This window comes from Bos taurus, chromosome 15, assembly GCF_002263795.3.
Source record: "Bos taurus isolate L1 Dominette 01449 registration number 42190680 breed Hereford chromosome 15, ARS-UCD2.0, whole genome shotgun sequence".
In the NCBI taxonomy this organism is placed as follows: Eukaryota; Metazoa; Chordata; class Mammalia; order Artiodactyla; family Bovidae; genus Bos; species Bos taurus.
Window position 1 is genome coordinate 16,252,675 of NC_037342.1, and position 15,302 is coordinate 16,267,976.

Here is a 15,302-nt window from a genome sequence, read left to right on the forward strand (position 1 = left end):
GAGTAGGGTGCCATTGCCTTCTCCGAGGATTTAATATACAATACCTATTTTACTCTTTCTCTTTTACTTCACTCTATATAACAGGTTCTAGGTTCATCTACCTCAGTTGAACTGACTCAAATTTGTTCTTTTTATGTCTGAGTAATGTTCAGTTGTCTATATGTACCACATTATCTTTATTCATATCTGTTAATGGACATCTAGGTTGTTTCCATGTCCTGGTTATTGTAAATAGTGCTGCAATGAACATCAGGGTGCATGATTTTCTCAGGGTGTATGTCCAGTAGTAGGATTGCTGGGTCATATGGTAGTTTTATTCCTAGTTTTTAAAGAAATCTCCATATTGTTCTCCATGGTGGCTGTATCAATTTGTATTCCCACCAGCAGGGCAGTAGATTTCCCTTTCCTCCACATTCTCTCTAGCATTTATTGTTTATAGAGTTTTTTATTATGGCCATTCTGACTGGTGTGAGGTCATAACTCATTGTAGTTTTGATTGCATTTCTCTAATAACAAGCAGTGTTGAACATCTTTTCATGTGTTTGTTGATCCTTGTGTATCTTGTTTGGAGAAATGTCTGGTTAGGTCTTCTGCCCATTTTTACATTGGGTTGCTTGCTTTCCTAAAACTGAGCTGCATGAGCTGCTTGTATATTTTGAAGACTGAATAATGTTTTTGAATGAATGAATAGTTCCAAAGTTAACAGGCACTGACAGAGTCAGAGTTCCATCCTTGCAGTTAGGTGCTATAGCCCAAGCTTTCTCAGTGAATTTCACTTCCTTTCATAGCCTTTATTAGGCAAAGTGTAGATTGTTCATATGCAAAGACAAAGGAAATTGGCCCATTTATTACTCTGTAAGGCAGGACAGATAGACGTACTTATCATTCATAAAACTCTGAAATCTACTAAGCACTCTAAGGTCGGTTAGAAATAATAATTTTGGCAATATTTTAGAGATAAGAAAACTTTTCTGTGCTAATTCTAAAATTTATTCTTCTAATGACTTGGGTGTGTTTAACTGCACGTGATGGAGGATATGGCATGTGGGTCGGTGGTATTTGTTAAGAACAGAATATACTTGTTACATTTCCTTATTCATAGTATCTCATAATGCACAATCTAATATTTAAAAATTCATATGTTCCCCACGGGTAAAGTTTTTGTTGCTATTCACAGCATACTTGCTTTTAATGAGAAATATGCCTTGCTGAAGGATGTGTGTGTGTGTGCATACATGTGTGTGTCTTGAGGAAGAGCTACTGAAGCTCGCATTTAGATCCTAAAGCACTTTGGGTTGAGCAAAGCTGGATGGAATCATATACAAGAGGTCTTTGAAAACCATCATGAGATTAGCTGGTGGTGTTGGGGAATGCTGATGAAGGGAGGTTCTAGACTTTTAAATGTGGGGAAGAAGAAATGAAAATGTTTAGTAAATGTTTCTTTAAAATAGTTTTTGTGTCCATAAATGAATGAATAATTGGACATTCTCTGAGTCCAAAGAGTACTGCTAAAAATTATCTGACACATTCTACAGATGTCTGTGGGTATATTTCAGACACCACTGGTGATCAAAGTGTTTCTTTGCGAGTAAGCAGGGAATTTTTTGAAAAAGTAGTTTTACCTCTATTTTTACCCTCAGATCTACAGACATCATTTTACCTGTCCTAAATTCTCTTCCCTTAAGAGAATTTCTCTTTAATGTCTTAAAATTTCTCTTAATTCTTGACTTGTATATCAAAAACATCAGATAACTTAGACCTAGTAATTTTAATTTGACTTCTTTGCGGGCTGTAGAGATACAAGGAAGATGACTTTAAAGCTGCCTATCTCCCAGTTTTGAAAAGCTGTATGGGGGCTTCTCTGGTGACTCAGATGCAAAAATAAAGAAAAAAATTCATGTTCATTTTTTTCTTGATGAGTAAATGAAAAAAAAAATACTTCTAATAAATGTTTATCAACATAGACATTTCTCAGTCCACCAATTTAAGTGTTCAGCCAGTTCAATATCTTACCTGTCTGACACTTTGCAACCGCATGGACTGCAGCATGCCAGGCTTCCCTGTCCATCATGAACACCCAGAGCTTGCTCAAATTCATGTCCATTGAGTTGGTGATGCCATCCAACCATCTCATCCTCTGTCATCCCCTTCTTCTCCTACCTTCAATCTCTCCCAGCATCAGGGTTTTTCTAATGATACAGTTCTTCGCATCATGTGGTTTAAGTATTAGAGCTTCAGCTTCAGTATCAGTCCTTAGAATGAATATTCAGGACTGATTTATTTTAGGATTGACTGGTTTGATCTTGTAGACCAAGGGACTCTCCAGAGTATTCTCCAACACCACAGTTCAAAAGCATCAATACTTTAGTGCTCAGCTTTCTTTATGGTCCAACTCTAACATACATATATGATTACTGGAAAAGCAATAGTTTTGATTATATGGACTGTTGTCAGCATATAAAAAGTCTACTTTTTATATATGGAATCTAGGTTGATCATAGCTTTTCATCCAAGGAAATAAAATTGTTCACTGTTTCCATTTTCCCCCATCTATTTGCCATGAAGTGATGGGACGGGATGTCACGATCTTAGTTTTCTGAATTTGAGTTTTAAGCCAACATTTTCATGCTCCTTTTTCACTTTCATCAAGAGACTCTTTAGTTCTTCTCTTTCTGCCATAAGGGTGGTGTCATCTGCATATCTGAGGTTATTGATATTTCTCCCGGCAATCTTGATTCCAGCTTGTGCTTCTTCCAGTCCAGCATTTCTCATGATGTGCTCTGCATATAAGTTAAGTTAGAAGGGTGACAATATACAGCCTTAATGTACTCCTTTCCCGATTTGGAACCAGTCTGTTGTTCCATGTCCAGTTCTAACTGTTGCTTCCTGACCTGCATACAGATTTCTCAAGAGGCAGATCAGGTGGTCTGGTATTCCCATCTCTTTCAGAATTTTCCACAGTTTGTTGTAATTCACACAGTCAATGGCTTTGGCATAGTCAATAAAGCAGAAGTAGATGTTTTTTGGGAATTGTCTTGGTTTTTTGATGATCCAATGGACGTTGGCAAGTTGATCTCTGGTTCCTCTGCCTTTTCTAAAACCAACTTGAATATCTGGAAGTTCACAGTTCATGTACTGTTGAAGCCTGGCTTGGAGAATTTTGAACGTTACTTTGCTAGTGTGTGAAATGAATGCAATTGTGTGGTAATTTGAACGTTCTTTGGCATTGCCTTTCTTTGGGATTGGAATGAAAACTGACCTTTTCCAGTCCTGTGGCCACAGCTGAATTTTCCAAATTTGCTGACATATTGAATGCAGCACTTTCACAGCACTCAGCTTTTGTAATTTTAAATAGATCAACTGGAATTACGTCACCTCCACTAGCTTTGTTCATAGTGATGCTTTCTTAGGCCTACTTGACTTTGCATTCCAGGATTTCTGGCTCTAGGTGAGTGATCACACCATCGTGATTATCTGGGTCATGAAGATCTTTTTTGTGTAGTTCTTCTGTGTATCTTGCCACCTCTTAATATCTTCTGCTTCTGTTAGGTCCATACTATTTTTGTCCTTTATTGTACCCATCTTTGCATGAAATGTTCCCCTCAGTTCAGTTCAGTCACTCAGTCGTGTCTGAATCTTTGTGACCACATTAACTTTAGTGTGCCAGGCCTCCCTGTCTGGCCAACTCCTGGAGCCTACCCAAGCTCATGTCCATTGAGTTGGTGATGCCATCCAACCATCTCATCTTCTGTCATCCCCTTCTCCTCCTGCCCTCAATCTTTCCCAGCATTGGGGTCTTTTCAAATGAGTCAGCTCTTCACATCATGTGGCCAAAGTATTGGAGTTTCAGCTTCAACATCAGTCCTTCCAATGAATACCCAACTGATCTCCTTTAGGATGGACTGGTTGGATCTCCTTGCAGTCCAAGAGACTCTCAAGAGTCTTCTCCAACCCCTCAGTTCAAAAGCATCAATTCTTTGGCACTCAACTTTCTTTATAGTCCAACTCTCACATCCATACATGACTACTGGAAAAACCATAGCCTTGACTAGACCGACCTTTGTTGACAAAGTAATGTCTCTGCTTTTTAATATGCTATCTAGGTTGGTCATAACTCTTCTTCCAAGGAGTGAGTGAGTGAAGTCGCTTAGTCATGTCTGACTCTTTGCAACCCCATGGACTGTAGCCTACCATGCTCCTCCATCCATGGGATTTTCCAGGCAAGAGTACTGGAGTGGATTGCCATTTCCTTCTCCAGAGGACATTCCCGACCCAGGGATCGAACCTGGGTCTTCTGCATTGTAGGCAGACGCTTTATCGTCTGAGCCACAAGGGAAGTAAGCATCTTTTAATTACATGGTCGCAATCACCATCTGCAGTGATCTTGGATGCCAGAAAAATAAAGTCAGTTACTGTTTCCACTCTTTCCCCATCTATTTGCCAGGAAGTGATGGGACCAGATGCCATGATCTTAGTTTTCTGAGTTGAACTTTAAGCCAACTTTTTAACTCTCCTCTTTCATTTTCATTAAGAGGCTCTTTAGTTCTTCTTCGCTTTCTTCCATAAGGGTGGTGTCATCTGCCTATCTGAGGTTATTATATTTCTCCCGGCAATCTTGATTCCAGCTTGTGCTTCTTCCAGTCCAGCGTTTCTCATGATGTGCTCTTCATATAAGTTAAGTTAGAAGGGTGACAATATACAGCCTTGATGTACTCCTTTCCCGATTTGGAACCAGTCTGTTGTTCCATGTCCAGTTCTAACTGTTGCTTCCTGACCTGCATACAGATTTCTCAAGAGGCAGGTCAGGTGGTCTGGTATTCCCATCTCTTTAAGAATTTTCCTCAACTTGTGGTGATCCGTACAGTCAAAGACTTTGGCATGGTCATAAAGCAGAAGTAGATGTTTTTCTGGAACTCTCATGCTTTTTTGATGTTCCAGTGGATGTTGGCAATTTGATCTCTGGTTCCTCTGCCTTTTCTAAATCCAGCATGAACATCTGGAAGTTCACAGTTCATGTACTGTTGAAGCCTGGCTTGGAGAATTTTGAGCATTACTTTGCTAGCATGTGAGATGAGTGCAATTGTGCAGTAATTTGAGCATTCTTTGGCATTGTCTTTCTTTGGGATTGGAATGAAAACTGACCTTTTGCAGTCCTGTGGACTCTGCTGTGTTTTCCAAATTTGCTGGCATATTGAAAGTAGCACTTTCACAGCATCATCTTTTAGGATTTGAAACAGATCAACTGGAATTCCATCACATCCACTAGCTTTGGGAGTGGATGGGAGTTTTCAGCACCATCCCTTTGACCTTGGGGGAGGGGAAAGGGAGTTGGAGATTGAATTAGTTGCCAATGGTCAAGGATTTCATCAATCATGCCTAAGTAACGAGGCCTCAGTAAAACCCCAAAAGGACAGTGTTTGTAAAACCTCCAGATTACATGTGCTGAGATGGTGAAGTGCCTGGAAAAAGTATGGAAGCTCTGTGCCTTGCCCTGTGTATCTCTTTATTCTGATGGTTTCTGAGTTATATCTTGTTGTAATAAATTGGTAATCTGGTGAGGAAAATATTGCTATGGGTTCTGTGAGTTGCTCTAGCAAATTAATTGAACCAGAGGAAGGGGTCATGGGGATTTCTTATTTATAGCAACAATTAGGGCATGTAACTTCCACCTGAATTTAGTCTTGTAGTCTTGAATCCGTGACCTGTAGAATGTGATGCTGCCTCTGGGTAGAAAGTGTCAGAACTGAGTTGAATTCTCACTCTCTTAGTAGCCTAGAATTGTTTTTGATGTGGTGGGAATTGGGTTCAAGAATAAAAAAGAGGTTCAAGAACATAGTTATCATATTTTGTCTTTGTACAGTTGAAAAGTAAAATTTTCCTAAATACTAAATCACAATTTAAAAGAAATAGCAACAATTTGGAAAAAGATATCCAAACTGGGGAAGGATCAATTAAACAAATCATACAATTAATTGCAAAAAAGAAAGTGGGAATAATTTGCTGTGAACATAGCAGGAAGCAAATTAATAAAGAAAAACGGTATAATTATTAGCTGGAAAGGTCAAGTGCTGTCATATATATATAACAGGGAATAGATTTACTGTGTGAAAACCTAGATTTTTAGAATATAATCATTGTCATGCATTAATGACCAAAAATTTTAAAATGTGCAAAACTTTCTACTTTCATATTCAGACCAAGCTCTGTTGCCCCAGATCTGCTCACCATTTGTTTTGTTTTGACCACACATACTGCTTCTCAGTGTTGTTGCTCATTTTCAGCTTTGATCTGCATAGAGAGAACAATAGTGAGATTTCCTGAGATCAGTGCCTTAAAATCAGTCAAAATATTAGTATGATTTGGTTCCTTGGTTATTTTAGTGGTTTTTGAAAAGCTTTTCTTTGGGGTCTTTTATATAGTGATGGTTTGGGAAGAATCTGGGGAAGAAAACTGAATTGTGGCTGAGGCAGGTTTAGTTTTTGTTTTGTTAATTTCCATCAGTCTTTAGTACTACAAGCTCATTATCTTTAGAAAGAAATGAATAAAAATTGTTGAACCTCACATAAAAGGACTGTTTTCATCTAGGTCTTATCAGTTTGACTTCATGCTTGTATAAGTGACAGTGAAAGAACAACATCTAGAGCTCAAAGTATGAGTATCTTGATGCCCAGATTACTGGTGTATTTAATATGCCCCTCAAAGTAGTAGTTTCACTTGTGATTGACTGTGAACACTGAATCTTATCCTTCAAATGCAAATCATGGACCTGGCAGAGTGCATCGATGCTCTGTGCTGGAGCTCTTAAATAGTTTTTTTGTTTAATAAGACTGACTCAAATGTGGCGTTAATAAAGTGCTCCATGTGAACTGACAGAAAAGCATTCCGTTTCTTAATAGTCGTGTATGACTGTTTGCCTAGTAAGTTGGTATGTAGGTGTTGCTTTCTTGGGAAAGGAACAGGTGCAAGTTTAAGGGCCTTCCAGGAAAAAAAAAAAGCAAGCACAAAAGAAGCTTTACCAACCTCATTCCTGGGACTGGGAAGTTTCATTGTAATTTGCTACACTGCTCCTGTGTTTTCTATCAAGTCAGAGGCAAGTATCTAAATCAATCTACCCTTGATGTTTGTTCCACTGTTGATCTGTCATATCTCAAGAGCATGAGGATGTTATAAAATGGACAAGGAGCTGAGGGTAATTTTTGTACGGGCCAAATTGGAAGGTGTGATATGGTCTCACTTGACTTTGGCAGAACTAAATTAGAGTACTGTTCTGCTGCAAAACTCATTACTGTATAAAATTAATTACATGACATCAGCTTATGGTTTGCTATAGTCAGAGATTTGTCTTCACTTGCATTTTTGAGAACCTCTTTTTTGGATGCATACTCAGGAGTGGAATTGCTGGATCATATGGTAGTTCTACTTTTAGTTTTTTAAGGAACCACTATACTGTTTCCCAAACTGCTACACCAATTTATATTCCAAGCAACAGTGTAGGAGTGGGGTTTTTTTCTCCACACCCTCTCCAGCATTTATTAATTGTAGGCTTTTTGATGATGGCTATTCTGAATAGTGTGAGGTGACATCTCATGGTGCTTTTGATTTGTGTTTCTTTGATATAAGCAATGTTGAGCATCTTTTCATGTACCTCTTAGCCATCTATGTGTTTTCTTTAGAAACTGTCTAGTCAGGTCTTTTGCCCCCTTCTTAATTGGGTTGCTTATTTGATTTTGAGTTGCATGAGTTATTTGAATACTTTGAATATTAACCCCTTGTTGGTTGCATTGTTTGTAAATATTTTCTCCCATTCTATAGATCATCTATTTGTTTTCTTGATGATTTCCTTTGCTATGTAAGTGCTTTTAAGTTTAAATGTCTCATTTGTTTATTTTTGCTTTTATTTATTTTGCCTTAGCAGACCAATCTGAAAATGTGTTGCTACAATTTATGTCAAAGAGTGTTCTGTCTATGTTCTCTTCTAGGAGTTTTATGGTGTCATGTCTCAAATTTTGGTCTTTAAACCATTTTCACTTTAGTATTGTATATTGTATGAGGAAAAGTTCTAATTTCATCGTTTCACATGTAGCTGGCCAGCGTTCCCTGTATCTTTTCTTGAAGAGACTGTCTTTTATCCATTATAAAGTCTTGTCCCCTTTGTTATAGATTGACCATAGGTGTGTGGATTTATTTCTGGGCTCTCTATTTCTGTTCCATTGATTTATGTTCTGATGTTCTGTTTTTTATGTGTGTGCTAATACCACCCTACTTTGATTACCATAGGTTGGGAGTATAGTCCTAAAGTCTGGAAGATTATAATTCCAGCTTTATTCTTTATTCCCAGGATTGCTTTGGCAATTTGAGGTTTTATATGAATTTCAGAATTATCTGTTTTAGTTCTATGAAAATACTTCTGGGTATTTTGAGAGAAATTGCATTAAGTCTGCAGATTTCTTTGAGTAGTTTACCTATTTTAATAATATTGATTCTTCCAATCTAATCTAAGAGCATGGGATATTTTTTTTCATTTCTTTGAATCATTTTCAGTTTTCTTTATCAATGTTTTATCAGTTCAGTTCAGTTCAGTTGCTCAGTCGTGTCCGACTCTTTGCGACCCCATGAACCGCAGCACGCCAGGCCTCCCTGTCCATCACCAACTCCCGGAGTTCACTCAGACTCACATCCATCGAGTCAGTGATGCCATCCAGCCATCTCATCCTCTGTCGTCCCCTTCTCCGCCTGCCCCCAATCCCTCCCATCATCAGTCTTTTCCAATGAGTCAACTCTTCGCATGAGGTGGCCAAAGTACTGGAGTTTCAGCTTTAGCATCATTCCTTCCAAAGAACACCCAGGGCTGATCTCCTTCAGAATGGACTGGTTGGATCTCCTTGCAGCCCAAGGGACTCTCAAGAGTCTTCTCCAACACCACAATTCAAAGGCATCAATTCTTTGGTGCTCAGCCTTCTTCACAGTCCAACTCTCACATCCATACATGACCACAGGAAAAACCATAGCCTTGACTAGACGGAACTTTGTTGGCAAAGTAATGTCTCTGCTTTTGAATATGCTATCTAGGTTGGACATAACTTTCCTTCCAAGGAGTAAGCGTCTTTTAATTTCATGGCTGCAGTCACCATCTGCAGTGATTTGGGAGCTCCTAAAAATAAAGTCTGACACTGTTTCCACTGTTTCCCCATCTATTTCCCCTGAAGTGGTGGGACCGGATGCCATGATCTTCGTTTTCTGAATGTTGAGCTTTAAGCCAACTTTTTCACTCTCCACTTTCACTTTCATCAAGAGGTTTTTTAGTTCTTCTTCACTTTCTGCCACAAGGGTGGTGTCATCTGCATATCTGAGGTTATTGATATTTCTCCCGGCAATCTTGATTCCAGCTTGTGTTTCTTCCAGTCCAGTTTCCAGTAAATAGGTCTTTCATCTCCTTGGTTAATTTTATTCCTAGGTTTTTTTTGTAAATGGAATTTTTTTTTTTTTACTTTCCTTTGTGATATTTGATTATTAATATGTATAAACAAAACAGATTTTTAAAATATTAACCTTGTATCCTGCAAACTTGGTGAGTTCATGTGTTAGTTCTAATATTTTTGGGGTGGAGATTTTAAGGTTCTCTATGTAGTGTAACTAAAATGGACTGGAATGGGTGAATTTAACTCACATGACCATTATATCTACTACTGCGGGCAGGAATCCCCTAGAAGAAATGGAGTAGCCATCATGGTCAACAAAAGAGTCCGAAATGCAGTACTTGGATGCAATCTCAAAAATGACAGAATGATCTCTGTTCGTTTCCAAGGCAAACCACTCAATATCACAGTAATCCAAGTCTATGCCCCAACCAGTAATGCTGAAGAAGCTGAAGTTGAATGGTTCTATGAAGACCTACAAGACCTTTTAGAACTAACACCCAAAAAAGATGTCCTTTTCATTATAGGGGACTGGAATGCAAGAGTAGGAACTCAAGAAACACCTGGAGTAACAGGCAAATTTGGCCTTGGAGTACAGAATGAAGCAGGGAAAAGGCTAATAGAATTTTGTGAAGAGAACACACTGGTCATAGCAAACACCCTCTTCCAACAACACAAGAGAAGACTCTACACATGGACATCACTAGATGGTCAACACGAAATCAGATTGATTATATTCTTTGCAGCCAAAGATGGAGAAGCTCTATACAGTCAGTAAAAATAAGACCGGGAGCTGACTGTGGTTCAGATCATGAACTCCTTATTGCCAAATTCAGACTTAAATTGAAGAAAGTAGGGGAAACCACTAGACCATTCAGGTATGACTTAAATCAAAACCCTTATGATTATACAGTGGAAGTGAGAAATAGATTTAAGGGCCTATATCTGATAGATAGAGTGCCTGATGAACTATGGACTGAGCTTCATGACATTGTACAGGAGACAGGGATCAAGACCATCCCCATGGAAAAGAAATGCAAAAAAGCAAAATGGCTGTCTGGGGAGGCCTTACAAATGGCTGTGAAAAGAAGAGAAGTGAAAAGCAAAGGAGAAAAGGAAAGATATAAGTATCTGAATGCAGAGTTCCAAAGAATAGCAAGAAGACATAAGAAAGCCTTCCTCACCAATCAATGCAAAGAAATAGAGGAAAACAACAGAATGGGAAAGACTAGAGACCTCTTCAAGAAAATTAGAGATACCAAGGGAACATTTCATGCAAAGATGGGCTTGATAAGGACAGAAATGGTATGGACCTAACAGAAGCAGAAGATATTAAGAAGAGGTGGCAAGAATACACAGAAGAAATGTACAAAAAAGATCTTTATGACCAAGATAATCATGATGGTATGATCACTCACCTAGAGCCAGACATCCTGGAATGTGAAGTCAAGCGGGCCTTAGAAAGCATCACTACGAACAAAGCTAGTGGAGATGAAGGAATTCCAGTTGAGCTATTTCAAATCCTGAAAGATGATTCTGTGAAAGTGCTGCACTCAATATGCCAGCAAATTTGGAAAACAGCAGAGGCCACAGGACTGGAAAATGTCAGTTTTCATTCCAATTCCAAAGAAAGGCAATGCCAAAGAATGCTCAAACTGCTGCACAATTGCACTCATCTCACACGCTAGTAAAGTAATGCTCAAAATTCTCCAAGCCAGGCTTCAGCAATACATGAACCGTGAACTTCCAGATGTTCAAGCTGGTTTTAGGAAAGGCAGAGGAACCAGAGATCAAGTTGCCAACATCTGCTGGATCATCAAAAAAGCAAGAGAGTTCCAGAAAAACATCTATTTCTGCTTTATTGACTATGCCAAAGCCTTTGACTGTGTGGATCACAATAAATTGGAAAATTCTGAAAGAATTGGGAATACCAGACCACCTGACCTACCTCTTGAGAAACCTATATGCAGGTTAGGAAGCAGCAGTTAGAACTGGACATGGAACAACAGACTGGTTCCAAATAGGAAAAGGAGTACATCAAGGCTGTATATTGTCACCCTGCTTATTTAACTTCTATGCGGAGTACATCACGAGAAATGTTGGGCTGGAAGAAGCACAAGCTGGAATCAAGATTGCCGGGAGGAATATCAGTAACCTCAGATATGCAGATAACATCACCCTATGGCACAAAGTGAAGAGGAACTAAAAAGCCTATTGATGAAAGTGAAAGAGGACAGTGAAAAAGTTGGCTTAAAGCCCAACATTCAGAAAACGAAGATCATGGCATCTGGTCCCATCACTTCTTGACATATAGATGGGGAAACAGTGGAAACAGTATCAGACTTTATTTTTTTGGGCTCCCAAATCACTGCAGATGGTAATTGCAGCCATGAAATTAAAAGACCTTTTCTCCTTGGAGGGAAAGTTATGACCAACCTAGATAGCATATTGAAAAGCAGAGGCATTAGTTGCCAACAAAGGTCCATGTAGTCAGGGCTATGGTTTTTCCAGTGGTCATGTATGGATGCGAGAGTTGGACTGTGAAGAAAGCTGAGCGCCGAAGAATTGATGCTTTGAACTGTGGTGTTGGAGAAGACTCTTGAGAGTCCCTTGGTCTGCAAGGAGATCCAACCAGTCCATTCTAAAGGAGATAATCCCTGGGTGTTCTTTGGAAGGAATGATGCTAAAGCTGAAACTCCAGTACTTTGGCCACCTCATGCGAAGAGATGACTTACTGGAAAGGACTCTGTTCCTGGGAGGGATTGGGGGCAGAAGGAGAAGGGGACAACAGAAGATGAGATGGCTGGATGGCATCACCGACTCGATGTGCATGAGTCTAAGTGAACTCTGGGAGTTGGTGATGGACAGGGAGGCCTGGCATGCTGCGGTTCATGGGGTCGCAAAGAGTAGGACACGACTGAGTAACTGAACTGAACTGAACTGATGTAGTGTATCCTGTCATCTGCAAATAGTGACAGTCTTATCTCTTCCTTTCGAATTTGGATAGCTTCTTTTTCTAGTGTGATTACTGTTGCTAGTACTTCCAATACTATGCTAAATAGAAGCAATGAGAGTGGGCATCTTTGTCTTGTTCCTTATTTTAGTGACAAGGGGTTCAGCTTTTAGTATTATAGTGTCAGTGAGTTTGTTGTAAAAGACCTTTACTATGGTGAGTTATGTTCCCTCTATATCCATTTTGATGAAAGTTTTTTTTAATCATAAATGGATGTTGAATTTTGTTAAATGCCTTTTCTTCATCTATTGAGATAATCGTATAGTTTTTGTCTTTCCTTTTGTTAATGTGGTGCATTATATTGATTTACTTGCATAAATTGAAGCATCCTTGTGACCTTGGAATAAATTCAATTTGATCATGATTTGTGATCCTTTGTATGCATTGTTTGATTCAGTTTGCTGATTTTTTTTTGGTGATTTTAATCCATACTCATCAAATATATTGGCTATAATTTTCTTTTTTTGTAGTGTCTTCATCTGATTTTGATGTCAGGATAATAGTGTTCCCTGCTTTTTAATTTTTTGAAATGGCTTGAGAAGGATAGGTATATATTTTTCTATATGTGCTTAGAAGAGTTCCTCTGTGAAGCCATCTGGTCCTGGACTTTTGTTTGCAGGGAGGTTTTTAAATTACAGATTGTTTTACTTCTACTGATCAATCTGTTTAGATTATCTGCTCCTTCTTTACTCAGTCTTAGCACTCTGTAAGTTTGTAGAAATTAGTCCATTTCTTATAGGCTACCCAACTTGCTGGGTACTTTTTTTGTATGTTGGTGGTATTTGTTGTTAGTTTTCCTCTTTCATTTCTTATTTCATTCATTTGGGCCATCTCTCATTTTTTCTTGGTGAGTCTGGCCAGAGGTTTGTCAATTTTGTTTATCTTTTCAAAAAAATAATTTTTGGTTTCATTGATCTTTTCTATTTTTTGAAATTTCTACTCTGTTCGTTTCCTCTCTGATCTTTATTATTTCCTTCCTTTTCCTGACTCGGGGCTTTGTTTTCTTCTAATTCTTTTAGGTGATTGGTTAGGTTGTATGAATTTCTCTTGTTTCTAGAGAAACACATGTATTGCTATGAACTTCACTCTTAGAACTGCTTTTGCTACGTCACATAGATTTTGTAAAATAATGCTTTCATTGATGTTTTTCTTGAGATGTTTTCTGATTTCATCATTGAGCCAATGATTTTTTTTTAGTAGCATGTTGTCTAGTCTCCATATATATTTTTAAAATCTTTCTTCTCTCTGTAGTTGATTTTTGTTTCATACAGTTGTGGTCTGGAACAATACTTGATATCTTTTCTATCTTCTTAAATTGTTGAGACTTGTTTTGCGAGCTAGTAATTGGTCTATCCTGGAGAACATTCCATACTCAGTTGAAAAGAATGTGTATTCTGCTTTTTACAGAGGTAGTGTCTTGTAGATATCAATTAAGTCTAAATGGTCTATTGTGTATTGGTTTTTGTGACTCTATTGTATGTGTTGGATTTGTGGTTTCAATGTTGCTCATGCATGTTGATCTATAATGATACTTAGGAAAGACACCCTTGAGGATTACACTCAACATGAAATTAATGACATCATAAGCAGGTTGTTCACAGGTCTGGAGAGCCCTCTTTTCCTGGGTAGTGTGCATATATGATACTGGGGCAGCTGAAATTCTCATAGATGAGGATGACACAAATAAATTTGACACTATCAGCAATGATTCTTGTGTGCAACAAGTTTTTAGAAATAAAAGTAAAAAGTCCTGGAGACTCAAATCTTCTAGAAGCAGTGGTTGAAGGGTGCATTAAGAAATAGTCTTTAGAATCCACTTTGGATGGAAGTGATCACCCTTGGTATACTTTAAACCACTGTGTTCAGACTGAAGGAGGAGGCTATGAATGAAAAGTGCTATCTTTGTGGGGCATGTAGATGAGATGTCACAAATGCTTTTAATAGTACAGATGAGAAACAAAATCTTTAAAATGGCTCTTCCCAGTTACAAGCATGTCATTTTAACCCTTTGTTAAATGAGATGGGCACTCCCATTAATGTAGTAATTGATTAAGTCCAGCAACTGGGTGATTTAGGAAAATGGAATTTTGAAAGAAAAGGAAGACAGGGAATGCAACAAAAGCAATTAACACAGTATCTAGAAAAGATGTTTATGGCTCTCCTTAAAGATCTAAATGTAAGACCAGAAACTATAAAACTCCTAGAGGAAAACAGACAAAACACTCACCGACATAAATCACAGCAGGATCCTCTATGATCCACCTCCAAGAATATTGGAAATAAAAGCAGAAATAAACAAATGGGACCTAATTAAAATTAAAAGCTTATGCACAACAAAAGAAACTATAAGCAAGGTGAAAAGACAGCCTTCAGAATGGGAGAAAATAATAGCAAATGAAGCAAATGACAAAGAATTAATCTCAAAAATATGCAAGCAACTCCTGCAGCTCAATTCCAGAAAAATAAACGACCCAATCAAAAAATGGGCCAAAGAACTAAACAGACATTACTTCAGAGAAGACATATAGATGGCTAACAAACCCATGAAAAGATGCTCAACATCACTCATTATCAGAGAAATGCAAATCAAAACCACAATGAGGTAGCATTTCACACCAGTCAGAATGGCTGCTATCCAAAAGTCTACAAGCAATAAACGCTGGAGAGGGTGGAGAGAAAGGGAACCCTCTTACACTGTTGGTGGGAATGCAAACTAGTACAGCCACTATGGAGAACAGTGTGGAGATACCTTTAAAAACCTGAAATAAAACTGCCATATGGCCCAGCAATCCCACTGCTGTGTATACATACCGAGGAAACCAGAATTGAAAGAGACACGTGTACCCCAATATTCGTCACAGCACTGTTTACAA